We start from the raw sequence: 26,108 nt of genomic DNA, 5'->3' as shown, positions 1-26,108 counted from the left end.
GCCTGGCCAACGTGATAAAATCCCGTCTCTACTAAAAATACAAAAAATTTTAGCCAGGCATGGTGGCTCATGCCTGTAATCCCAGCTACTCAGGAGGCTGAGGCAGGAGAATTGCTGGAATTCGGGAGGTGGATGTTGCAGTGAGCCGAGATTGCACCATTGTACTCCAGCCTGGGTAACAAGAGCGAAAACTCTGTCTCAAAAAAAAAAAAAGGTGGTGGGACACCATTGAAGGCTTAAAACAGAAAGTGACAAGCAGAGATTCTTTTTCTAAATAAAAGGATACCCTGGCTACTCTGTAGAGAATAGAGAGTCACAAAAAAGGGACCAGTAAGGAAGTGTTTGTCTCCCTTCTTGAGAAGGATCATGGCAGATAGGGCAGGTTATGGCAGTGGACATAGAACGGGATACTTGCAGGATGCATTTAAAAAGTAGAACCAGCCTGGGCGTGGTGGCTCACGCCTGTAACCCCAGCATTTTGGGAGGCTGAAGCGGACAGATCACCTGAGGTTGGGAGTTCGAGACCAGCCTGACCAACACGGAGAAACCCTGTCTCTACTAAAAATACAAAATTAGCTGGGTGTAGTGGTACATGCCTGTAATCCCAGCTACTGGGGAGGCTGAGGCAGGAGAATCACTTGAACCTGGGAGGCGAAGGTTGTGGTGAGCCGAGATCGTGCCACTGCACTCCAGCCTGGGCAACAGGCAAAACTTCGTCTCAAAAAAAAAGAAAAAAAAGTGGAAGTAAAATTCACTAGAGAAGGAAAGGAAGAGGGAAGAGTAAGGAGTACAGAGCCCTGGGGCCTATGTAGGGGGCACAAGGAGGAACCAGGGAAGGAAAATAAGGGAGCAAGAGTGGTCATTGATGTCAAAGGTGAGTCAAGCTACTGCGCCTGCAGTGGGAGCCAATGTGGGAAAAGGAGCCTATAAGGAGAATTCAAGTGTATTGGGAGTAAGTGTGCTGCCTGATGTGTGGTAAGTCAATACCCAAGACATGGGGGTGGGGTTTAATTGTAGGGCTGCAGAATGAGGAGATGAGAGAGAACTGCAAATACATCCCCCTGAGGAGTTTGAAGCTAGGGTTTTTAAGGATTTTGGAGTGGGCTGGAGTGTGGTGATTGTTGGTTGACCAGAGAGAGAAAGGTGACGTAATGGGACCAGGAGATGAAAAAACTGTATTATGCTGATTTCGTTTCTCTCTGAGGGTCTTCAAACTGGTTGACATAAGCTGTTTTACCAGAATTCGGGATCTGAAAAATATGTCAAGCAATTCTTAAAAAAAAGCCTTATGCTTCTAAAGTCAGAGATCCTATCTTTAGAAACAGTAGGGATGCAAATGGTCAGTATCTAGTGCTGTGTGACTTACCATTACAAGGAAATGCGTCAAAATCCAGCCTGATTAATGTGTTTTTTGATTTGTTTTGTTTTGCTTTGAGATGGAGTTTTGCTCTGTGGCCCAGGCTGGAGGGCAATGGCATGATCTTGGCTCACTGCAACTTCCGCCTCCCGGGTTCAAGTGATTCTCCTGCCTCAGCCTCCTGAGTAGCTGGGACTACAGGTGTGTGCCACCACACTCAGCTAATTTTGTATTTTTAGTAGAGATGGGTTTTTATCGTTTTGGCCAGGCTGGTCTTGAACTCCTGACCTCAGGTGATCCACCCACCTCAGCCTCCCAAAGTGCTGGGATTACAGGTGAGCCACTGCACCTGACCTAATGCTTAATTAAAGTTATATTTCTGTCCATAATTCTTGGTAACCCTCTGAGGACAGCTTCATAAGGAAGAATATGGGTAGGTTGTGGGTGTATGGGGCTGCAGGGAGATCATGAAGGTTGAGGATGTAGGAAAGAGCCACACATTTATCCATTAGAAGATCATTGGTGACCATGGAGAAAGGGCTTTCTGCAGAATGAAATTGAGTTTATGAATGAGTATGTGATGGAGAAGTGAAGGCAGAGTACCAGCTACTTTCTTAGGGAAGTTGGGAATTGAAGAAAAAGGAAGATCACAAAGAGTTTGCCTTGTACAAACTTCCATAGAGGAGCATGTGTGTAAAGGCAAGATTTTAAAAGCTGTTGTATCGGTATTTACTAAGCACCTACTCTAAGCCGGTCACTGTTCTAGTGTTAAGGATTTGTGTGAATGACCTCATTTAGGTACTTCATTTTACAGATGAGAAAAATGATGCTTAGGGAATTAATCACCTTGACAGGTCACACAGAAAGAAGACTATGAGTTCTGTCTGACCCAGGCCCCATGCTCCTAAACCTTGCATGACACTGTTTTTTTGGAAAGTCCTATCAGGACATCAGCTAGAGATAAATGAAAGGTTTTTAGAGCCCAGTGATGGCTTAGCTCCAGCTGTATGAATTTGTTAGCAACCCAGTTAAATAAAGTCTTCTTATTTTTCTATAATAATCTGGCAGTTTAGGAATGGAGAGGTGGGGGAGGGGAAGGAAGGGGGGAAGAAAAGGATAGAATAAGAGTTCGGTAAATTAGAAAGGGGATTATTTTGTTGTTCATAAGTGTAATGACTGGATTTTCATGCACATGTATGAGATATGCCTCCCTCAAGCTTTGTTACTACAAAGTCAGTGCATTACCCATCTGATGTGGGAAAAATAAATCAGAAAGAGGCCTCAGCTTGTGGGAATGGTGGAATGCAATGGCTTATGTTGTTAAGCAAAATTGTATTTTACAGTAAATATTTATTGTGGTTCTTTTGATGCAAGTTATATTGGGATATGGAGGAAAATGCAAAAATGGATAAGATGGGATATTGGACCTCTATACGGTTAGAGAGGAAGGTAAAGTGCTTCACTATAGTGCGTGATTGAAGAGTATGAGAGGAAGGTGGAGGAGAAGTATGGGAAAGTATTATACAAGTTAGGTAGGGCTGGCCAGGGTGATGCCAATCTAGCTTCTCAGGATGACCCCTCAGGATTTTGGTCACTGTGTCGTCAGTCTAGTCTTGGGTCAGAAAATGTATTTTGTTGAGAACCTGGAAATAATTAGTCTTGAAGACAGGATTGTATTCAGACTTGAGTGATTGAGCTCAGAATGGAATGCCAATTTATTATTTTAGAATGAAGGATTCCTTTTCTGTTAAGAGGATTCTGGAATTTGTTAGGATAATTGCTTTTCAGTGTCAAGAGATCTGGCAATCAAATTTAATAATATCAAGCTTGCTTGGTGAGCATGGATTTATAAGATAGAATGGCTTTTAGGGCAGAATACAGTTACAAAAAAGATTATTGATTGTTTCCCATAATACCTGGTATTGTATTAAGTACTTTGCATACAGTAGGGCATTTTATTCTCCCAGTGATCCTCCTGCAAAGTAGCCACAATTATCTTCAATTTACAAATGAGGAAACCAAGACTCTCTTTAAGCTGATAAGATGCTGAACTGAGATTTGAACCAAGTCCCTCTGCCTCTAAGAGCCCATACCCCTATGTGCTACTTTATATGCTGTTCCCATCTAAGCTTCATGAAATAACCACCTTGTTCCACTGCGGAGATGTTGTGTCACCTCCCTCTAGTATTTCTCGGCCTTGGGCAGTTCTGGAGTCAAAATGCCCCTCCTTGTTTTTTCTAGATTTTTCCAGATTTCTTTGCTAATCTATCTTAGATGTGGTCACATTCTTTGTTTAAATACCTGTGTATTCATATAGTCATCCAAGCCTTTTTGTTCTCTTCTTGCTTTTGGTTTGGAAGATATTCTCTCTTTGGAGGAACTTTACATATCTGTTCTCACTGATTTTGTGTTGATTTTATTATCTTAATTTTATGGGTTAAATTTTTGAGTTTCCTCTGGCTCCTAGTCTATCAACTCCTCCCTGTCCCCTTCCTCTTCCACTAGACTTAAATTCAGATACTAAAGCTAGTTTCTGAATACTCAGTCTGGCTGCAGTCCAGCTATCCAATTTAGACATGGCTCTCTGGATCACTAGCTATTGCCAGTTACTCACTGCTCCTGTATGTCCTTGATTTCCTACTTGAGTATCCTTGTTTCTGTTGTGCTTTTGGCTTGGAATGGCATTCTTCTCATGAAGGCTCCCTAGTCTGATCCCTCACTGGGAGTAATCACTTCTTCCTGAGTCTCATAGCAGAGAATTCTCTTTTATGTCTCATTTGTGGCACATTACACTTTCTGCCATCTATTATAGTTGTTTGTGTACGTACCTATCTCCTACTAGACCATGGCCTCACTGAGCAGATCTGTCTGGTTGACCTTTGTCTTTCCCCTAGTGTCTAGTTCAGTTCCTTCACATAGTGGGCATTCGATATCTATTGGGTGAATGAATGAATAACTGAACAGAATTTCAGATTTTTAAGTTTCTGATCATGGTTTATAGATTCCCTCCCTTTTTGCTTTTCTTCTTCCTTTCACATTTCCTTTTCTTTCTTTTCTATTAACCTGTGTTTTCCCTTGCACTGACTCACTGAACTTCTCTTTACCACTCCTTTTTTTTTTTACCCAGATTTTGCCTCATTCTTTCCCCATTAGCAGTTACTGTGTGGGTGTGCCATATGCTGCTGGTCGGATTTTCTCCATCCTTTTGTGGCTCAAGTTCCTTCATGAATCGGATGAGCAGCATAAGAATTGACTGGTGATTACATTAAGATCTTAATAAAAGACCTTGTATAAAGAACAGGACTTAAAATTTGTCAGTGTATTGCTTTCAAGAGGGGAATTTTCCGATGCATGTTTCAAGTGAAAGGGAAAGGGAAAAAAAATCTTTGGGTACTGGGGAGGTAGATCAGGGCATTTTATTCACAGTGTGGGATGTGGGATGTCAGAGGCATCTTATTTGACCTAAGAAATAATGCAGGAAGCCATAGAAACTTCTGCTAACCGTTAATATTGAATCCTCAATTTTTTTCTATAGCTGGAGAAAACATTAGAGATGAGTGTAGTTCAACCTTCCTGTTTTCCAGATGAGAAAACAGACCCAAAGAGGCTAAATGACTTGTTCATTAAACTGGGGTATTTGTTGCCCAGTGTTTACTTCTAGAACTGAATGTGGCCTAGGAAACCACCAAATCTTTGAAAGTAGTGGAAAGTTGCACTTGAAATGGAGGCTTTAGGTGTCTAAAATTGAAGGCTTTTGCAATGCTGAAAAGTAGACTGTCCAGTTGGTAGCCGGTTGGATTTGAGGCAGTTTTCACCAAAGGGCGGTTTAGCTGTGTCAGTCACTCCGTTCTTGGAATCCGTTCATTCTGCATTTGAAAAGGGGGCTAACATTAAATTATTAAGACATTTTCAATTTTTCTTGCTCTTTTTTCCAGCCCTCATATTCCAAGTTTTGTTTCAGGGTTAATTTCTTTATCTCAGCACTATTTGTGTTAAGTTTTTATTGCTTAAGTCAGATGTCAGTACAAAGCATGGGAAATCCAGAAAGTGTCTTAGACACTCATGATTGGTTTTTGGTGCTTGTTAGGTGGATCTTTTACCTGACTCATATAATAATGTACTTTATTGTCACTGAAATACTGTCTGGTGAACCAGTTGGTGGCAGATATGAAAGGTTACCTATTTGTTGAAGGTCTAGGGTACAGCAATGGAAAGAGATCAGATAGCCCAAAACGGGAAGTCAAGTGCAAACAGGATGTGTTTGTCTACTGTAACTTGTATGCCTGTGTTTTGAAACTTGGTGCTGTTAAAAAGTTAAGACTTCTAATATTTGAGCTTGGCTGAAGAAGTCTCCATTTTGGGTTTGAAAAGAAGCTAACATAACTAGTCTTTACAGCCCTTGCCTTTATCCATATGCATGTCTTTCTTCTAGGGACCATTCTTTCTTCCTGGGCATGGTTGTTTTTCCTAGTTTATAACATACTGCATCCATATGATTTATAAAATGAAGCCACTGAATTGACTGCTGATGTTACTTTTGGTAGATATGGGATTCAGTCTGTGTTTGGCTATTTTTTAAAATAACAGTGGGAAATTTTAGCCTATAATTCACCATCCTTTTATTTTTTATTTATTTTTTATTGTTTTGAGACAGAGTTTCACTCTTGTTGCCCAGGCTGGAGTGCAATGGCGTGATCTCAGCTCGCCACAACTTCCGCCTCCCAGATTGAAACGATTCTCCTGCCTCAGCCTCCAGAGTAGCTGGGATTATAGGTATGTGCCACCACACCTGGCTAATTTTGTATTTTTAGTACAGATGGGGTTTCTCCATGTTGATCAGGCTGGTCTCGACCTCCGGACCTCAGGTGATCTACCTGCCTTGGCCTCCCAAAGTGCTGGGATTACAGACATGAGCCATTGTGCCTGGCCTCCATCCTTTTATTTATACACACACACACACACACACACACACACACACACACACACACATATATATATATATTTTTTTTTTTGGTAGAGCCTGGGGAGTGGCTCATGCCTGTAATCCCAACAGTTTGGGAAGCTGAGGCGGGAGGATTGCTTAAGCCCTGGAGTTTGAGACCAGTCTGGGCAATATAGTGAGACACCTGTCTCTACAAAAATAAAAATAGCTGAGTATGGTGGCATGTGCATATAGTCCCAGCTATTCAGGAGGTTGAAGTGGGTGGATCACCTGAGCCCAGGTCAAGGCAGCAGTGACCAAGAGTACATCACATCCAGCCTTGGCACCAGAGTGAGGTCTTGCTGTGTTGCCCAGGCTGCGAGCTGGTCTCAAAGTCCTGGCCTCAGGTGATTCTCCTTCCTTGGCCTCCCACAGTGCTGGGATTACAGGTGTGAGCTACCACATCTGGCTACCGCCTTCTATTTTTTAATTTTTATTTTTTGAGACTGAGGCTCCCTCTGTCACCCAGGCTAGAGTACAGTGGCTGGAGTGCAGTGGTGCGATCACAGTTCACTGCAGCCTTGGTCTCCCAGGCTCAAGTGATCCTCCCACCTCAGCCACCCAGTAGCTGGGATTACGGGTGTGAGCCACTACAACAGGCCCATTGTTTTTTTGTTGTTGTTGTTGTTTTTTTTTTGGAGATGGAATCTCACTCTGTCACCTAGGCTGGAGTGCAATGGTGCGATCTCAGCTCTATGCAACCTCCGCCTCCATGGCTCAAGCGATTCTCCTGCCTCAGCCTCCTGAGTAGCTGAGATTATAGGTGCCCACTACCAGCCCTGGCTAATTTTTGTATTTTTAGTAGAGACAGCGTTTCGCCATGTTGGCCAGGCTGGTCTTGAACTCCTGACCTCAAGTGATCAGTCCACCTCGGCCTCCGAAAGTGCTGGGATTATAGGCGTGAGCCACCACACCTGGCCCATTCTTTTAAATAACAGTTTGCTTTTGTTGGTTTCCAGAATTTTTAGCCTAACTTTTGAGTGTTTTCTGAGCGTGGTTTACAAATGACTACAGGGTGTTTGTGAACTTTTTTTAAGTCTTTGAATTCAACCTTTCCTTGAGTAATGGAGGCTGCATCTAATGCTAGCTGCTGAATTGCTTCACCCCTTGACAAGTCTCTGGAGAAGAGATTAAGTAAGTAATTTGCTTGGGGTCACTCAGCTGGTAAACAATCTCAGCAGCCCCTATTTTCTGAACCCACCTCCCATTTCCCATTGCTTCCTACTGTGAAATGTGCTTTATTACGTTCATTAGAGGACTGGATTGGTTATAGGATAACCATCTGCTCAAGTCATCTCGGGATCTTTGTGGATCATCACAACCACTTGAACCAGGTCCATTCTGCTGGTCTGATACTATAATGGGACAGATGAAGGTTTTGATAATGTGGGGTGTGTGTGTGTGTGTGTGTGTGTGTGTGTGTGTGTGTGCATTCTGTACTCTTGCCATATTGCAAAGAAAATCGTCTGTCTTTCCACTTTGTAATTCCAGGAGCAAAAGGGTAAAGTAGCAGCATATCTCAATGTGGATGTTGTAGTGACTGTGTGTGAAAGCAGTGAGAACAACATTCCTTTCTGCTATCAGCTCAGGTGTCTTTTTTCTTGACTCTATCAAAGAGTGGTGAAGATGAGGCATTTTGCACTTTGTTGTGGGATATAGGCCAATAATAAAACCTGAAGATCAGGTTGAGCACAGGTATTCCTGGCAAGGAGAGAATTTGGAGACGATACAAAGGTTTTTATGACACCAGGAAAACTAGAAATGTCTATTCATTTATGCTGCTTGGCATAGATACCGGGTAGATCACATCCTCCTGGCAGGAGCAGAAAACATTTCAGAAAGTCAGCATAATTTTCAGATTGAGATCAAACATCAAACCAAGCTAAAGGTCTGTGGGAAGAAGGGGGTGCTTAGTCTCAATTCATCCCGGATTTATCACCAAATCCTATCTGACTTCAGTGCAGTGCAAGCAATTACAGTGCACCACGTGGAGACCAGAGGTGTATGTTCATTCTTTGAATTTGGCAGAGAAGGGTTGAGGAGCTAAGGGAGAAATTCTAAACTGGCTGGACTGCAGAGTTGTGGGTAGTAACAAACTCATTAGCAAGGGGGTGGAATTGGGAAGAGATTTAACAGCCTGGGGCTGCAAAGAGGATAAACCACTCTGACCACCTCTGAGAAGTTTTTCAGGGGATTATATAATTAAGAACTGGTGGAAGAAGTATAGTCATTTAATTCTTAGAGGAGTGGTTTAAAAACTAAATTGAGCCTGATTAGAGGTATTGGCATACCTGCTTAATTAATTAATTAATTTTTGAGACGGATTCTCGCTCTGTCACCCAGGCTGGAGTGCAGTGGCGCCATCTCGGCTCACTGCAAGCTCTGTCTCCTGGGTTCATGCCATTCTCCTGCTTCAGCCTCCCGAATAGCTGGGACTACAGGTGCATGCTGCCACGCCTGGCTAATTTTTTGTATCTTTAGTAGAGATGGGGTTTCACCATGTTAGCCAGGATGGTCTCAATCTCCTGACCTTGTGATCCACCTGCCTCAGCCTCCCAAAGTGCTGGGATTACAGGTATGAGCCACAGTGCCTGGCCCCTAAATTTTTAAAAAGCAGATAGAGGAATAGAGCTGATAAACATTGTCTTTTTAAAGAAACTTAATGGACTGGGCGCAGTGGTTCACCCCTATAATCCCAGCACTGTGGAAGGCCAAGGTAGTGGATTGCTTGAGGTCGGGAGTTTGAGACCAGCCTGGGCAATGTGGTGAAACCCCGTCTCTACTAAAACCACAAAAATTAGCCAGGCGTGATGGTGAGCGCCTGTAATCCCAGCTACTTGGAAGGCTGAGGCATGAGAATCGCTTGAGCCTGGGAGGCAGAGGCTGCAGTGAGCCAAGATCACGCCACTGCTTTCCAGCCTGGGTGACAGAGTGAGACTGTCTTAAAAAAAAAAAAAAAAAAAAAAAAAAAAAAGGCTGGGCATGGTGGTTTGTGCCTGTAATCCCAGCTACCCAGGAGGCTGAGGTTGGAGAGCACTTGAGCCCAGGAGGCAGAAGTTGCAGTGAGTGAGACCATGTCACTGCACTCCAGTCTGGGTGACAGAGGGAGACCCTGTCTCAAAAATAAATAAAAAAGTTGGGAACCTTATTGGGCCTTTCTGTGTTAAAACAACAACAACAACAAAAATAACCTTAAAAAATACTTTGTTTAAATTATTTACAGCCAATTTCTGTTGAACACCCATTGTTTGCTGGGCTCTGGGGTAAATGCTTTGACGTGCATTATTTTAATCCTTTCAATGATCTTTTCAATGTAGCAGGTTTTATTGTTTTGAGGAAATTAAAGGAGTTAACACCAGAATTCATTCTATACCATGGTACATTTGGCTGCAGCTATTTTTCTGCAGTCCACTTTGGAAAGATAAATTGCATAATTTTGAGCCTAGACAGAATTCCTGTCCTGAAGTGCTGTGTTTTCTCAGTGCATTGGAGTGCCAGAAACCCCTTCACCTATGTAATCCCAGCACTTTGGGAGGCCGAGGCGGGCGGATCACAAGGTCAGGAGATCGAGACCACAGTGAAACCCCGTCTCTACTAAAAATACAAAAAAATTAGCCGGGCGCGGTGGCGGGCGCCTGTAGTCCCAGCTACTCAGGAGGCTGAGGCAGGAGAATGGCGGGAACCCAGGAGGCGGAGCTTGCAGTGAGCCGAGATCGCGCCACTGCACTCCAGCCTGGGCAACAGCGTGAGACTCCGTCTCAAAAAAAAAAAAAAAAAAAAAAAATCCTGGTTACCCATTAGTCAGTCATTGTGATAATATCTTGTGAAAGCAGCTTCTTCAGTAGAAGGTACAGAAGAGCTTATCTGGTAAATCCTGTTTCCTGCACCAGAGTAGTAGGGGGATCAGAGTCTCTTTATTCTTGATGAGCTTTGTCATCAGTTTCGATGGAAGAAGGATCCTGCTGTAATTAAACTGCAGGTCCATTTATTCTGTTTTCGGCGTTGTTAGAAGACTTTACTCTGAACTGCTTTGTTTCCTGATTGACTCGCCCTTTGGGGCAGAATGCCTGGGTTGAAATGAAAGTGTAGGTTTCTCTGCTGCAGTGTTCAATCTGTCATCTCTCCTAAACTCCACACTAAGAAGCAGCCATTTAATTGGTCAGACCCCGGGGGTGATATTTTGGCACAGCTCCGTTGGTTAGAATTACTTTTCCCTGAACTTCATAGCAGATGCTGAGGTCCCGCTGCAGATATTTGTCATAGAATAGTTGAAACCAGGGAGTTTCTGAGAACATTTATAACTTGTGATTATTATGTATGTTTTTCAGTTGTTAACAGTTACCGCTTAAGAAAAAGAGCTCACTTATTGCTCTTAGGAAGTGAAATCCTTTCCCCCTTATTCATATTATTATTTTAACAGTTTATGTTCCAAGACCCTCTGCTCTCTCGTTTCCTGTTATCATTTTGTTATGTTTCTCCTTCTACCTTGCTTGGGCTATGTAAGTCAGGAACAGCAGGCAAAGGTACACCCAGACCTGGGTGTGTCTGGTAGAGGTCGGTTTCTTTGATTTCTAGCGTGTCTTTATTTTACGTCTGCATTTGTTGTTTTCATGTTTATTTGTATTTAGTTCGCATTGCAGCACCATTCCAATCCAAAACAACAGTCAAGGCATTGAAGCCTTCTGTGTCTTTTTAGTAAGAGATGGAAGTGACAGTCTTATTCCTCTTCCAGGCTCTCCTTTTCTGGTTTTGTCCTTCTATAATAACAATTTAAACCATTTTTATTTTCTTTTGTTTTTCAAGTAATCTCAGCAGACAAATAATTCTCTTCGGTCTTTCCTTCAAGGTATTGCTGTGGTTATATGTGTTTAAAATCCTTAATTTACTGATCATCCTGGAATCATAATTGTGCAGTTTCTGGCTTTTTTCTTTTTTTTTTTTTTTGAGACAGAGTCTCACTCTGTCACCCAGGGTGGAGTGCCGTGGTACAATATTGGCTCACCGCAACCTTGACCTCGCGGGTTCAAGCGATACTCCTGCTTCAGCCTCCCGAGTAGCTGGGACTACAGGCGTGCACCACCACATCCAGCTAACTTTTTGTATTTGTAGTAGAGATGGGATTTCGCCATGTTGGCCAGGCTGGTCTCAAACTCCTGACCTCAGGTGATCCGCTGGCCTCAGCCTCCCAAAGTGCATTACAGGCGTTTACAGGCTCAGCGATTACAGGCGTGAGCCACCATGCCTTGCCAATTGTGCGATTTTAGCATGAATTTCTGTCCTATTTTTTTAAAAAAGCACTCTATTGCTGTTATTATTAGTTAATAATTCAACAAGTATGTGTTGATTACCTGGCATTAAGGCTGAGAATAAAGCTGTGAAATAGACTCACTCTTGTTTCCTGTTTCACTTTCCACACCCTAAATATAGAAGAAAAATAGTTTAAAAAGAATTATACAGGCTGGGCATGGTGGCTTATGCCTGTAATCCTAGGACTTTGGGAGGCTGAGGCGGGCAGATCACTTGAGGTCAGGAGTTCAAGGCCAGCTTGGCCAACATAGTAAAACCCCATCTCTACTAAAAATACAAAAAATTAGCCAGGCATGGTGGCACGTGCCTATAATCCCAGCTACTCAGGAGGCTGAAGCATGAGAATTGCTTGAACTTGGGAGGTGGAGGTTGCAGTGAGCTGAGATCGTGCTACTGTACTTCAACCTGGGCGACAGAGCGAGACTCTGTCTCAAAAAAAGAAAAAAAAAAAGAATTATACAAATTGTTAGCCAGTTGATTAGATACAGTGCTGCTAGAATGCTCTTTCCCCCAGAATGTAATCATCATGAGATTCAAGGACCTTGCCTGTTGTTCCTCTTACGTTCCCCAGAGGTACTGGAGATTCATGCTAAATAGTCTGATAAATCAATTCTGTTATAAGGAAGTGTATAAGATTCTATGAAGCAAGGCATGGTGGCTCACACCTATAATTCCAACCCTTTGGGAGGCTGAGGTGGGAGGATCACTTGAGCCTGGGAGATTGAGGCTGCAGTGAGCTGTGATCGCACCACTATGTCACCAGCCTGGGTGACAGAGTGAGACCTGTCTCAAAAAAAAAAAAAAAAAAAAAAAAAAAAGATGTTATGAGAGCACAGACAGGATCAGGAAAGGTTTCCCTGAGGAAATAAATGATGTAAATAAATGATAGGTAAGGGAGGTGAGGTGGCAAGAGTGCTCCACGCTGAGAGAATAGCTGAATAGCTGAATAGCTTGAGGGAGAGAGATTCCTAAAGCCAAAATAACCTTGGCGTTGGAAGAACTGAAAGAATAGGGTAGAGTAAGGAGTAAGGCCCTGAGCACTAAGGATTTGCTTTCATTATTATTTACTAGTTACCCAGTGACAATACTTATTTTATTTTTTTTTTGAGATGGAGTCTCACTCTGTCTCTCAGGCTGGAGTGCAGTGGTGCGATCTCGGGTCACTGCAACCTCCGCCTCCCAGGTTCAAGCAATTCTCCTGCCTCAGCCCCGCACCCATCACTGTGCCTGGCTAATTTTTGTCTTTTTAGTGGTGACGAGGTTTCACTGGGATTAAAGGCATGAGCCACCACACCCGGCTGACAACACTTATTAAAAGGAAGGTAGGCCAGGTGCACTGGCTCATTGCCTGTAATCCCAGCACTTTGGGAGGCCCAGGTAGGAGGATTGCTTGAGGCTAGGAGTTCAAAGACCAGTCTGGGTAACATAGTGAGATCCTGTCTCTACCAAAAAAAAAAAAAAAAAAAAAAAAAAAATTAGCTGGGCAAGGTGGTGGGCACTTATAGTCCTAGCTACTCAGGATGCTGAGGTGGGACGATCGCTCAATGCTGGTTTGCTATGATGGTGCCACTGCACTCCAGGCTGGGTGACAGAGACTTGTCTCAATAAATGAATGACTGAAATAGAGCATTAGTTGCAGTTGAGACAAGTCAGAAACCCCTCCTCAACTGGAGCAAAGGTGAGTAAGAAGAGAAACTGAAATACACCTTAAATATCAAAGGCTTTATCTTTAGAAAGTTGGGGGTCTATATCACTGGTACCCTGAACTTGTAGAAACTAGAAATGCAGATGATTTATGGGATGTATAAATTAAAGTTCTATAGTCCCAGGAATGGCTTTTCTATGTATTATACTTTGTACAAGGTGCTTAAGGTACTTTTGAATCCTACAAAAATCAGACCATTTTAATTCTGATTTTCGTAGGATTATTGTGTTAAATAAGACAACAGATGCAAACATAACAACTAACTTGGCACATTTTAGGTGTCTTGTAATGTTTATACTTTGTTATCTTCTGAGAAAGGACTTCAGGAACCCCAAGTTCTGAATAACTCCCCCAATTTTCCCCTTGTCTGCCATCTGAAATAATAGCACAGAAGATTATGTCATGTCTAAAGCTTCAATCCTTTATTAAAGTATGACTTGGGGACTGAAGGAAAGAGGAGACTCCAGTGCTTGTTGTCTTTGATGTTACTGACATCTCAGTGTGAATGGAGGCTCTGGAAGCTGGTTTGGAGAGAGGCAAAGGCAAACATTTAATCCTCATGAACCCGTGCCTTATTATAATGATGGCTATTTACTGAATGTCTATTACTGCCCTCTGCTCTTGATGTAAGATTGAAAAGTCCAGTGAAGTTATGATCCCCCTTTATACTGAGCATCACCTCTATGTCCAGCCTGTGAGGTGTAGGAAATTTGTTCCTGTTACTCTGAAGCTCATAGTGGCAACTTACTCAAGCTCATTCATTTATTCAGTGTTAGAGCCAGGATTTAAGGTTGGTCTGACTGATTTTAAAGCCAGAGTAAAACATATTTGGGAACAGCCTTTTTCCCCCCACCTTTCTCTCCAACTGTTCTGTCTTCTTAAACTTTAGCCCTAAAATAAAATTCTTACCTAGGAAATATGCATGTATCCATTACCCATATCCAAAGGACTGCCTTGGAGGATAGAAAATGTCTGTTAGTATTTAAAGCTCTGGAAGTGTTTTCCTCCCCTGAGTTCTGGCCTGTGAAATATTCCTTGTTTATGTCCAGCCCATGTACCATTTCAGCAGGGCTGTTTTTCCTAATTCAGACCTTGGGTTCTAAAGTTCTACCATATACATGTCTTCTCTGTGACTTAGGTATTCTGAATTCTTTTTTCTTTTCTTTTTTTTTCTTTTGAGATGGAGTCTCGTCGTGTCACCAGGCTGGAGTACAGTGATGTGATCTTGGCTCACTGCAACCTCTGCCTCCTGGGTTCAAGCAGTTATCCTGCCTTAGCCTCCTGAGTAGCTGCGACTATGGGTGCACGCCACTATACCCAGCTAATTTTTTGTATTTTTAATAGAGATGGGGTTTCACCATGTTGGTCAGACTGGTCTCGAACTCCTGGTCTCAGGTGATCCGCCCACCTTGGCCTCCCAAAGTGCTGGGATTACAGGTGTGAGCCACTGCACCTGTCCACTGAATTATTTATTTTAAAATAAATATCTCAGAAATAATCTCACTATCACAGAGAACATGCTTCATTGTCCCACCCCCAGCACATGAGACCAGTTAGTAGTATGGTTTACTCAGCAGGCTGCTTACTTACAAATGCAACAGTTGCCCTATTTTATGCTCATTGTGTTGTCACCAGCATTTTAAATCTTTACAAGTCAAGCTGGATACCTCAGGCAGGTTTACTGCAAAATTCCAGTAAACAGTTTCAAAGGATTTCAAGTTGCTTGCCAGACTAATTTATTTTAAAAGTAAGCAGCCTTCCAAGCTAAGAGATGATTTTAAATTTCAGGTGAGTTCTCAGGACATTGTGATTTTTAAAATTATGTTGTTGGTATACATCAGCTGTGTCAGGGCCTGTCCCACCAAGGGCCTTGGATGGTAAGAAACCCAAGCTTTGGGTGACCAGAGAGAGGAGAGAGACCTTGGGCTTTCCAGCCAGCAGGGCCTATGAAACATGTAGGTCATTGGCATTTTATTTTATTTATTTTTTTGAGAGGGAGTCTCGCTCTTTTGCCCAGGCTGGAGTGCAGTGGCGCGATCTTGGCTCACTGCAACCTCTGCCTCGCGGGTTCAAGCGATACTTCTTCCTCAGCCTCCTGAGTAGCTGGGACCACAGGTGCTGGCCACCACACCACTAATTTTTGTGTTTTTAGTAGAGACGGGGTTTCACCATGTTGTCTAGGCTGGTCTTGAACTCCTGACCTCACGTGATCCGCCTGCGTTGGCTTCCCAGAGTGCTGGGATTGTAGGAGTGAGCCACCATCCCCAGCCATCATTTTAGAATTATACTTTTTAGCTGGGTGCAGTAAAAGAGAATCCTTTCTCAGCCTTCAGGTCTCATCTCAGGTATCAGGTAGTGACCTTTCGGTTCTTCACACACCAGCCCACTATGGCTTGAAGTTAGCAAGTGAGAAAAGTAGCACGGTATGAATTGGAGAAGTGGTCAGGGTCTTTAACCATGTAAGAAGTGATTATTTTTATTCTAAAATGCAATAAGAGTCCATGAAAGAACTTTTTTTTTTTGAAGAGTTTTTAAACATTTTTATGTACAAAGAGTTAACATGGTTTCTTTCAGTGGGTAGATGCCTTGGATAATCCATCCAAGGAAGATCACTTCTAGGGACAAGCAACGTTAAAGAGCTTTAAGTGTGTGTTTTGAGGGGAGGAGGGGAGTGGGTGATGCCTTGTGGAGAAATAGTTGGATAGAGGCAAGAATTAAAGCTAGGAAACCTGTTAAGAGGCTGTTCTTTTACCCAAGAAGCCATTCTAGACTCTGGAAATTCAGTGGAGCACAAAGTCCCTGCCGTCATGGGATTTCTATTCCAGTTAGGTAAAGCAGTTAATAAGTAAGCAAATAATGTCAGCTAATACCAAATGTTATGGTGAAATTAGAAAATGACATTAAAAGGCTGGGTCTGGTAGCTTACGCCTGTAATCCCAGAGCTTTGGGAGGCTGAGGCAGGAGGATCCTTAAGAGTCCAGGAGTTCGAGCTTACAGTGAGCTGTGATCAAACCACTGCACTCCAGTGTGGAAAGAGACCCTATCTCTCACAAAAAAAAAAAAAAAGAAAAGAAAAAAGAAAATTACATTAAAGCTGACGTTTGGATGACAAGAAGGAGCTAAACATAGGAAGTTCTAGGGAGACCAATCCAGGCAGAAGGAACAAACAACAAATCTAAAAGGCCTAAGGAGGGAAATGTGATTAATACATGAAAGACGATGATTTAGCCCATCAGCAGGGGCAGGGAAGATGAAGGTAGGAATTTGTGAATCTTTGATTTAAGAAAAGTGTTTTTAATTTTTTTTTTTGCTTTTGTTTTTGAGAGAGAGTCTTGCTCTGTCACCCAGGCTGGAGTGCAGTGGCATGATCTCAGCTCACTGCAACCTCTGCATTCCAGGTTCAAGTGATTCTCCTATCTCAGCCTCCCAAGTAGCTGGGACTACAGGTGCCTGTCACCATGCCTGGCAAATTTTTTGTATTTTTAGTAGAGATGGGGTTTCACCATGTTGGCTAGGCTGGTCTTGAATTCCTGACCTCAAGTGATCCACCCGCCTTGGCCTCCCAAAGTGCTGGGATTACAGGCCTGAGCCACTGCGCCCCGCCAAGAAAGGTATTTAAAGCAACCTGAGGTATGGGTGGAGAGGGAGGCCCAAGACAGCCTGGACACTCACAACATTTAAGAACAAAGGGAGGGTTAAGAAGCAGCAAAAAGGCTTTGAGGTAGGAGGAAAGCCACGGGTGCAGAGTGCTGGAAGCTAAGAGATGTTTAAAGGGGGAGAGTCGCTTGTGTCCAGCATTGCTGAAAGATTAAGATGAGGATAGAGAAGTGTCAATTAGATCTGGCCACTTGGAATTCCTTGGTGATCTTGAAGAGATTAGGAATAGTGGTTGGCTCAAGATAGACTGGAGAAAGTTTAAGAGTGAATTAGGGGTTAAGAAAGTGGAGTCGGCCGGGCGTGGTGGCTCACACCTATAATCCCAGCACTTTGGGAGGCCGAGGTGGGCGGATCACCTGAGGTCGAGAGTTTGAGACCAGTCTGACCAACATGGAGAAACCCCCTCTCTACTAAAAATGCAAAATTAGCCGGGCATGGTGGTGTATGCCTGTAATCCCAGCGACTCGGGAGGCTGAGGCAGGAGAATTGCTTGAACCCGGGAGGCAGAAGTTTCGGTGAGCCGAGATCGTGCCATTGCACTCCAGCCTGGGCAACAAGAGTGAAACTCCGTCTCAAAAAAAAAAAAAAAAAAAAAAGGGGAGTCAAATATTTGGAGGAGTTTGATTTTAGAGGAGATCACAGAAAAAGAGCTTTACTGGGGAGGGAGAGAATGCGTGGTCAAAATGGTTTTTTTTTAATTTTTTGGGTTTTTTTTTACAAATTACAAATATTTGACTAGGTACTTTAAAAAAATCTGTCATTGGCTGGGCGCGGTGGCTCGCGCCTGTAATTCCAGCACTTTGGGAGGCCGAAGTGGGTGGATCACGAGGTCAGGAGATCGAGACCATCCTGCCCAACATGGTGAAACCCCATCTCTACTAAAAATACAAAAATTAGCTGGGCGTGGTGGTGCGTGCCTGTAATCCCAGCTACTCAGGAGGCTAAGGCACGAGAACTGCTTGAACCCAGCAGGCGGAGTTTGCAGTGAGCCAAGATCACGCCACTGCACTCCAGCCTGGTGATGGAGCGAGACTGCGTCTCAAAAAAAGAAAAAAAAAAAAGAAAAAATCTGTCATATAGACCAGGTGCAGGGGCTGACGCCTGTAATCCTAGCACTTTGGGAGGCTGAGGTGGGTGAATTGCTTGAGCCCAGGAGTTCGAGATCAGCCTGGGCAGCTTGATGAAACCCCGTCTCGACAAAAAAATACAAAAAATTAGGTGTGGTGGTGCGCGCGCCTGTAGTCCCAGTGACTCGGCATGCTGTGGCAGGAGGATCAGGTAAGCCTGGGAGGTCCAGGCTACAGTGAGCCATGGTCGCATCACTGTAGTCCAGCCTGAGCAACAGAGTGAGAGACCCTGTCTCAAAAAAACAAAAAAAACCAAAACAAAAACATAAAAACTTTTAATTCAAGTGTAACTAGAGAAGCATACAAATTATAAGTATACAGTTCGATGAATTTTTACAAAGCCAACATATCTACATAATCAGCATTCAGATTAGGAAGCACAATGTTATCAGAAGCCCCTTGGGCTGCCTTCCATCTATAATCCTGCCTCACAGGATGACCACTATCCTGATTTTGAACACCATAGTTTGCCTGTTTTTGAATTTTATGTAAAACGAATCATTTCCCATGTATTCATTTGTGCCTGTTTCTTTTGTTCAACTTAAGATTCGTCTGTACTATTGCATGTATCAGTTGTTTGTTTTTTCTCATTGCTCTGTAAACATATCATAATTCTACTGTTGATGGACACTTCAGTTGTTTTCAGCTTGAGGCTATTACAGTAGGGCTTCCATGGATATTCCTGTAAACTGTTTCGGTGAATATAAATTTCTCTTGGGTATATGCCTAGATGTAGAATTGCAAAGCCGTGGAAAGAGATGTGTGTGTGCATGTACACACATACACACACACACACACACACACACACACAATTTCCAAATTGGTTGCAGTGATTTACACTTCCACCACCAATATTAGAGTTCCAGTTGCTCTTTTTCCTTTTTTTTTTTTTTTTGAGACAGAGTTTCGCTCTGTCATCTAGGCAGGAGTGCGATGGTACGATCTGGGCTCACTGCAACCTCTGCCTCCCAAGTTCAAGTGATTGTCCTGCCTCAGCTTCCTGAATAGCTGGGATTACAGGCGTGTGCCACCACGCCTGGCTAAGTTTTTGTATTTTTAGTAGAGACGGGGTTTCACCATGTTGTCCAGGCTGGTCTCGAACTCCCGACCTTAGGTGATCTGCCTGCCTGGGATTACAGGTGTGAGCCACCGCGCCCGGCTGCTCCAGTTGCTCTTTACAACATTTGCTAGTATCTCTTTTCCATTTTAGCTATTCCAGTGGTGGTAACACTTGGTGGTCGTAATTTGTACTTCCATTATGACAAGAGTTTTTAACATCTGGGAGATTCTGGAGCATACCTGTATGATGATAGGAAAGTTCCTGTAGAGATGGAAAGCAAAAGCCAGAGGGGATGGGCCACAGGGTAGACAGATTGATTTTTTAAATTAAATCGGGACTACATTTCAAGAGGGTGGGCTTCAAGGTCTAAGTGACCAAGGTTCAAATCTTGGCTTTGCTATCCTCTAGCTGTGACCTTTAACAAGTTACTTTACTTCTCCGAACCCTTTTTTCTCACCTGAAAATGGGAAGAACTAATCTACCTTGCCAGAACTATGAGGATCACATGCGATAACACTAGGTAAAAGTACCTATCTCGGTGCCTGGCAAATAAACATTCTTCCAGCAGAGAGTAGCTACTTTCTTCTTTACTTCTCAAAATATGTAATTACTTATCAGTTATTTTAGAGACTTAGCCTAAGCCCTAATGATAGGCTTTTCACAGAATTTCCTTTCAAAACCATTGCAATTGTACTTTAATTGCTTTTTAATGATAATATACAAGATGAAGCTAAGTCCATTCTGTACTAATGATTCGTAACGTGGGATACTTTTCTTTATGCACTAACAACATAGATAGATGCTTTTAACCATTCCAGAAATATGTTAGTGACAGTAGATGTACCACCCTCAACAAACCGGACATGATTCTGTAAGGCTTGCTTTCCAGCCCTTTTCTGATTTGCCATGTCAGAAAGGCATTTCTTTAAGGTTTGGGGGCATTTTATTTAGGTATTTTAAAAGGATTTTTGTAAACCGTTATACAATGGGTGCACCATAAGTGTGTTGATTCCAAGATGTAGCTGTCTGTGCTTTTGTGTAAAGCCTGTTGTTGCAGAACTACCTTGGTGCACAGAGCAGTTAATTAAAATCAGAATAGATTGGATGAGAACCTTGGGGATTTTTTTACTGCCTTAGTTTTTTGCTGGTTTTGGAGTTACATTGCAAACCAGCATGGCCCTTTTACTCCTCTCTCCCCTTCTTGGGAAGACTCATGACAACCACTGATCTACTTTAAATTATTTGCCTTGGGCAGGTGAACAAGCGGAGAAGTGTTTTAAAATTACTTAGGAATCTAGGACTTTGTAGGTTGAAATCACATTATCTACTCTCTTGCCTCTAACTATGACTGTACCAAGCCTACCTGGAATAGGTAATTTGTTTTATTCTGTTATTAACACTGTTATTTTCCTGTTCAGCAGGGCTAAGTCTCCCAAGAAATACTAGCATACCTATCAAGCTGACAAAATCCTACATGCTAGCTAGCCATTCTTGCCTCATATCACAGGGTTCTTCCACAGGGAATAGTAAATGTTCTTACTCACTACTGGCCCTACATCTCCCATTTTTCTCCCCTTTAGGGAAAGTGGAAGAGGAGACCCTAGTAGGCTTCAAGCAAGCTCTGTAGGACAGCAGTTAGACACTGTTTTTGAGGATTAAATTGCCAAGTCTGTCTTTTAAGAAGAGGGTGAGGGGAGTTTGGGAAGGAATGTTCAAGCCCTGAGTGAAGATCTGATCATTTTCTTTCAACATCAGAAAGAGGTTTGTAGATAAGAGAGAAATTTTTTCAGTTTTCACCTTAGGGAGAATTCTTTCTACACCTCACAATTAGTTCCACTTTCAGTCCTTTAATAGCAATATCAAATGCCATGTATGTATATCTATCTATTTAGGGATGAGGAATGAAAAATGTATTCCCAAGAGAAAAGTATTTTAGCTTGTATAGCGTTGTTACAAACTCTTTCCTTCCACCCTCTGATATAACCCTGAACGTAGTTGTTATTTAGGGTTAGGGCTTTCCAGTTTGGCAGGAGAGTACTTCTAACTGACCACATTAGGACATGTTTTTTTTTGTTTGTTTGTTTCAATACCTGTCAGAGTGGCCAGGCGTGGTGGCTTATGCCTATAATTCCAGCACTTTGGGAGGCTGAGGCAGGCATATCTCACCTGAGGTCAGGAGTTCAAGACCAGCCTGGCCAACATGGTGAAACCGCATCTCTACTAAAAATACAAAATTAGCCAGGTGTAGTGATGCACACCTGTAGTCCCAACACTAGCCTGGGTGATAAGAGTGAAACTCCATCTCAAAAAAAAAAATAATAGAAAAAAGTAATTATATATATATATATATGTATATATATATATATATATAGAGAGAGAGAGAGAGAGGGAGAGAGTAAAAGCCTAGTCGGCTGACTTTGGCAAACCTGTTCTGTTAGACTGAGCAGGTCTAAGGTATGTTAGCATTGGAGAATTTTGCCACTACCTGCTCTTTCCTGTAATAACCCCCTTCCCCACATATGTATATTCCTAGCATAAGACTTCATTCTCCATCTAAACTTGGAGACTATGGGATAACAGAATGGCAACTTTTTTTTTTTTTTTTTGAGATGGAGTCTCGCTCTGTTGCCCAGGCTGGAGTGCAGTGGTGCAATCTTGGCTCACTGCAACCTCCGCCTGTCGGGTTCAAGTGATTCTCCTGCCTCAGCCTCCTAAGTAGCGGGACTACAGGCGCCCGCCACCACGCCCAGCTAATTTTTTTTTTTTTTTTGAGATGGAGTCTCGTTCTGTCGCCCAGGCTGGAGTGCAGTGGCCGGGTCTCAGCTCACTGCAAGCTCCGCCTCCCGGGTTTACGCCATTCTCCTGCCTCAGCCTCCTGAGTAGCTGGGACTACAGGCGCCCGCCACCTCGCCCGGCTAGTTTTTTTTTTGTATTTTTTAGTAGAGACAGGGTTTCACCGTGTTAGCCAGGATGGTCTCGATCTCCTGACCTCGTGATCTGCCTGTCTCGGCCTCCCAAAGTGCTGGGATTACAGGCTTGAGCCACCACGCCCGGCCTCTAATTTTTGTATTTTTAGTAGAGACGAGGTTTCACCATGTTAGCCGGGATTGGTCTTGCTCTCCTGACCATGTGATTCGCCCACCTTGGCCTCACAAAGTGCTGAGATTACAGGCCTGAGCCACCACGCCAGCCAGCCTCCTTTTTAAAATTAGCCAAATACTTGAATAGGCTGATAGCTCTTCTTTCAGAGATGTTCAGAAGAGGCACTTAAGGTTAGAACCAAAGTTAAGAGAATAAAAATAGTATGGAGGAAGATGGGTTCTCTTGACTCCAGCTAAAGAAGAGTTTTCTTCTGTCTTGTATCAAGATGTTCAGGTTGAGTTATATGCCTTTCAAGGCCCCAGATCCCCTCGGGACAAGGACCTAGTCGAAATCACTTTTGGTGTTTCCAGTACCCACAATATAGCTGGTGCTTCCTAAGCGCTTGTTAAAGTACATGGATTTTTGCCGGGCATGGTGGCTCACGCTTGTAATCTCAGCACTTTGGGAGGCCAAGGCAGGTGGATCACCTGAAGTCAGGAGTGCGAGATAAGGCTGGCCAACATGGCGAAACCCCATCTCTACTAAAAATACAAAAATTAGCTGGGTGTGGTAGCTCCCTGTTGTCCCAGCTACTCGGGAGGCTGAGGCAGGAGAATCACTTCAACATGGGAGGTGGCGGTTGCAGTGAGCCAAGATCGTGCCATTGCACTCCAGCCTGGGTGACAAGAGTGAAACTCTGTCTCAAGAAAAAAAAGAAAGAAAAAAAAAAGTACATGGATTTAAACAATATACAACTTTCTAGTTTTTCCTACTGATTGTGCCTTACCAGGTGGGTCTGCCCATTTTGTGCAAAGTCCTTGTAGGAAAAATTTACAACCTGTAGATTCCTTGTGTGGAACAAAAGTTTACTTTTTTCTTGTGGCTAAATCTATCTCCCCTTTCCTTTTTAATTTTTTTAATTTTTGAGACAGAAACTTGCCTAGACTGTGGTGCCTAGACTGGAGTGTGCTATGGCACAATCATAGCTCACTACATCCTCCTGGACTCAAGTGATCCTCTGTCCTCTCACATAGCTGGGACTACAGGTGCGTGCCACCATGCCCAGCTAATTTTTATTATTATTTTTTTATTTTTTGAGACAGAATCTTGCTCTGTCACCCAGGCTGCAGTGCAGTGACATGATCTCGGCTCACTGCAAGCTCTGCTTCCTGGGTTCACGGCATTCTCCTGCCTCAGCCTCCTGAGTAGTTAGGACTACAGGTGCCCGCCACCACACCCGGCTAATTTTTTGTATTTTTTTAGTAGAGATGGGGTTTCACTGTGTTAGCCAGGATGGTCTCTATCTCCTGACTTCATGATCCGCCCGCCTTGGCCTCCCAAAGTGCTGGGATTACAGGTGTGAGCCACCACGGCCGGCCTATTATTATTGTTTTTTATAGAGATGGAGTCTCAGTGTCTTGCCCAGGTTGATCATGAATTCCTGGCCTCAAGCGATCCTCCTGCCTTGGCCTCCCAACATGCTGGGATTATAGATGTGAGCCACTGTGCCTAGCCCCTTTCCTGTTTATTTCGTACTTCCACTTTTCTATTGCTAATACTATAAACGTATATTTGGTTACACCTGCCTTCACCTCTGTCCCACTGTCTGGTGAATGAAGTGACTTTTATCCTGCCTGGGAATAGACCTACCCCCTAATCCTGATCACATGATGACTTCTTTTTCCTATTTATTTATTTATTTTTGAGACGGCATTTTGCTCAAAATGCCCAGGCTGAAGTGCAGTGGCTCACTGCAACTTCACCTCCCGGGTTCAAGTGATTCTCCTGTCTCAGCTTCCTGAGTAGCTTGGATTACAGGTGCGTGCCACCACACCCGGGTAATTTTGTATTTTTAGTGGAGATGGGGTTTCACCATGCTGGCCAGGCTGGTCTCGAACTCCTGACCTCAGGTGATCTGCCCACCTCGGCCTCCCAAAGTGCTGGGATTACAGGCATGAGCCACCGCGCCCAGCCGGATCACTTCTTTTTCTACTCCAGCCTTTACTCCTACTCCCATTTATTGCCAGCTTCACTTCCTCTACAGTCTCTTAATCTTTTGGGGACTTCTCAGCAGTTTGTGAATATGTCTACATTTATCCTGGTGACACTGGATCTTCTTTAGCAACTGCCTTCTCTCTTCCTTTCACTTTATAGTCAAGTTTCTTGAAATAATAATTTATCCTTGGAATTGTGTGAATTCTTACTCTCACTTTCCAACCTATGATTATCAGCTTCTTTCTTCCTAAACTGCTTAGGCAGAGAACACATATGGACACTTTCCTAAACCTTAGTCCATTGGGCATTTTGCATTCTTCCTTGTATTCTGTTCTCTGAGACATTTGACAGCGTTGATAATTTCTTCTTGAAACTAAAAACACTCTCCAGTTCCACCTTCTCTGAGCATTCTTTTTTCCTCTGTGCTGCTGTGGGCTTTCCCCTGCTGCCTTGTAGATGTGGTTTTCCCGTGCCTTCTTCTCTTCTGACCCAGACCATCTAATCAGTCTCCGGCCCCACTCTGGCTTTACGTACTTCGGGTGGGCCACGTGTTCCCAAACCTTTATCTTCAGCCCAAACATGTATTGTATTTACCCCTGGCTAAATACAAAAATTAGCCAGGCATGGTAGCAGGCGCCTGTAATCCCAGCTACTCGGGAGGCTGAGGCAGGAGAATCACTTGAACCTGGGAGGCAGAGGTTACAGTGAGCTGAGCTCCCGCCTCTGCACTCCAGCCTGGGCGACAGAATGAGACGCCATCCCAAAAAAAAGTTAGTGAATTGTCTACAACCTTGTCCTCTTTGCAGGGGACAAGCCTGGAAAGCCAGATGGTAATTGTTGTGAAATCTGTAGGTTTATTAGGTTTATTTTGTACCTTTGCCTTCCCAGAAAAATTGTAGTTAAAAGCATTGTTATAATGCAGATAACAACAACTAATGTTTATATAGTGCTTTATAGCATACAGACTGTCCAGATGAGAAAAATGAAGTACAGAAAGTCTATTACTTGTTAGAGGTAGATAACACAGCCTTTAAGTAGTAGAGCAGGACTTAGGACTGAGGCCTTCTTATTCCAGATTCTATATTCTTTTTATTATTACACACTGTCTCAGATTTGTCTATCAACATGTGATTTAAAGAATTACAAAATTTGGCAGGGCATGGTGACTCACACCTGTAATGCCAGCACTTTGCGAGGCCGAGGCAGGTGGATCACTTGAGGTCAGGAGCTTGAGACCAGCCTGGGCAGTATGACAAAACCCAGTCTCTACTAAAAATACAAAAATTGGCCAGGTGCGGTGGCTCACAACTGTAATCCCAGCACTTTAGGAGGCCAAGTTGGGTGGATCATGAGGTCAGGAGATCGAGACCATCCTGGCTAACATGGTGAAACCCCCATCTCTACTAAAAATACAAAGAATTAGCCAGGCATGGTGGCGGGCGCCTGTAGTCCCAGCTACTTGGGAGGCTGAGGCAGGAGAATGATGTGAACCCGGGAGGTGGAGCTTGCAGTGAGCCGAGATTGCACCACTGCACTCAAGGCTGGGCGACAGAGCAAGACTGCATCTCAAAAAAAAAAAAAAAATTAGCTGGGCATGATGACACACGCCTGTAATCCCAGCTATTCAGGAAGCTGAGGCAGGAGAATCACTTGAACCTGGGAGGCGGCAGTTGCAGTGAGCTGAGATCATACCACTCCACTCCAGCCTGGGTGACTGAGTGAGACCCCTGTCTCAAAAAAAAAAAAAAAAAAAATTACAAAATATCTATTTCAGAGGGCTATTCCTCCTCTGTTATCTCCATTCTCTTGCCAACAAAGAGCTCATTTACTTTATCATA

The 26,108-nt window shown here is 43.4% G+C and overlaps 1 protein-coding gene and 1 non-coding gene across 9 annotated transcripts in view; both read left to right on the top strand.

Moving 5' to 3' along the window:
- RFFL (ring finger and FYVE like domain containing E3 ubiquitin protein ligase) overlaps window positions 1-26,108 on the top strand; it is an 80,849-nt gene that overhangs the window by 34,705 nt on the left and 20,036 nt on the right. For 3 of the 8 annotated variants that reach the window (XM_074019007.1, XM_065531225.1, XM_074019010.1), the window contains exon 2: window positions 6,012-6,130. The exons of the other annotated variants lie outside the window; for them this stretch is intronic. The gene's annotated coding sequence lies outside the window, so the exon portion shown is untranslated. The remainder of the gene's footprint in view (window positions 1-6,011; window positions 6,131-26,108) is intronic. 8 annotated transcript variants of the gene reach the window in all.
- On the top strand, window positions 2,506-2,612 carry LOC123569650 (small nucleolar RNA U13). The gene has a single exon (XR_006693462.1). It is a non-coding gene; the product is annotated as a small nucleolar RNA U13 (small nucleolar RNA).

Source organism: Macaca fascicularis, chromosome 16 (assembly GCF_037993035.2).
Source record: "Macaca fascicularis isolate 582-1 chromosome 16, T2T-MFA8v1.1".
Classification (NCBI taxonomy): domain Eukaryota; kingdom Metazoa; phylum Chordata; class Mammalia; order Primates; family Cercopithecidae; genus Macaca; species Macaca fascicularis.
This window is presented reverse-complemented; position numbering and strand designations above follow the sequence as displayed.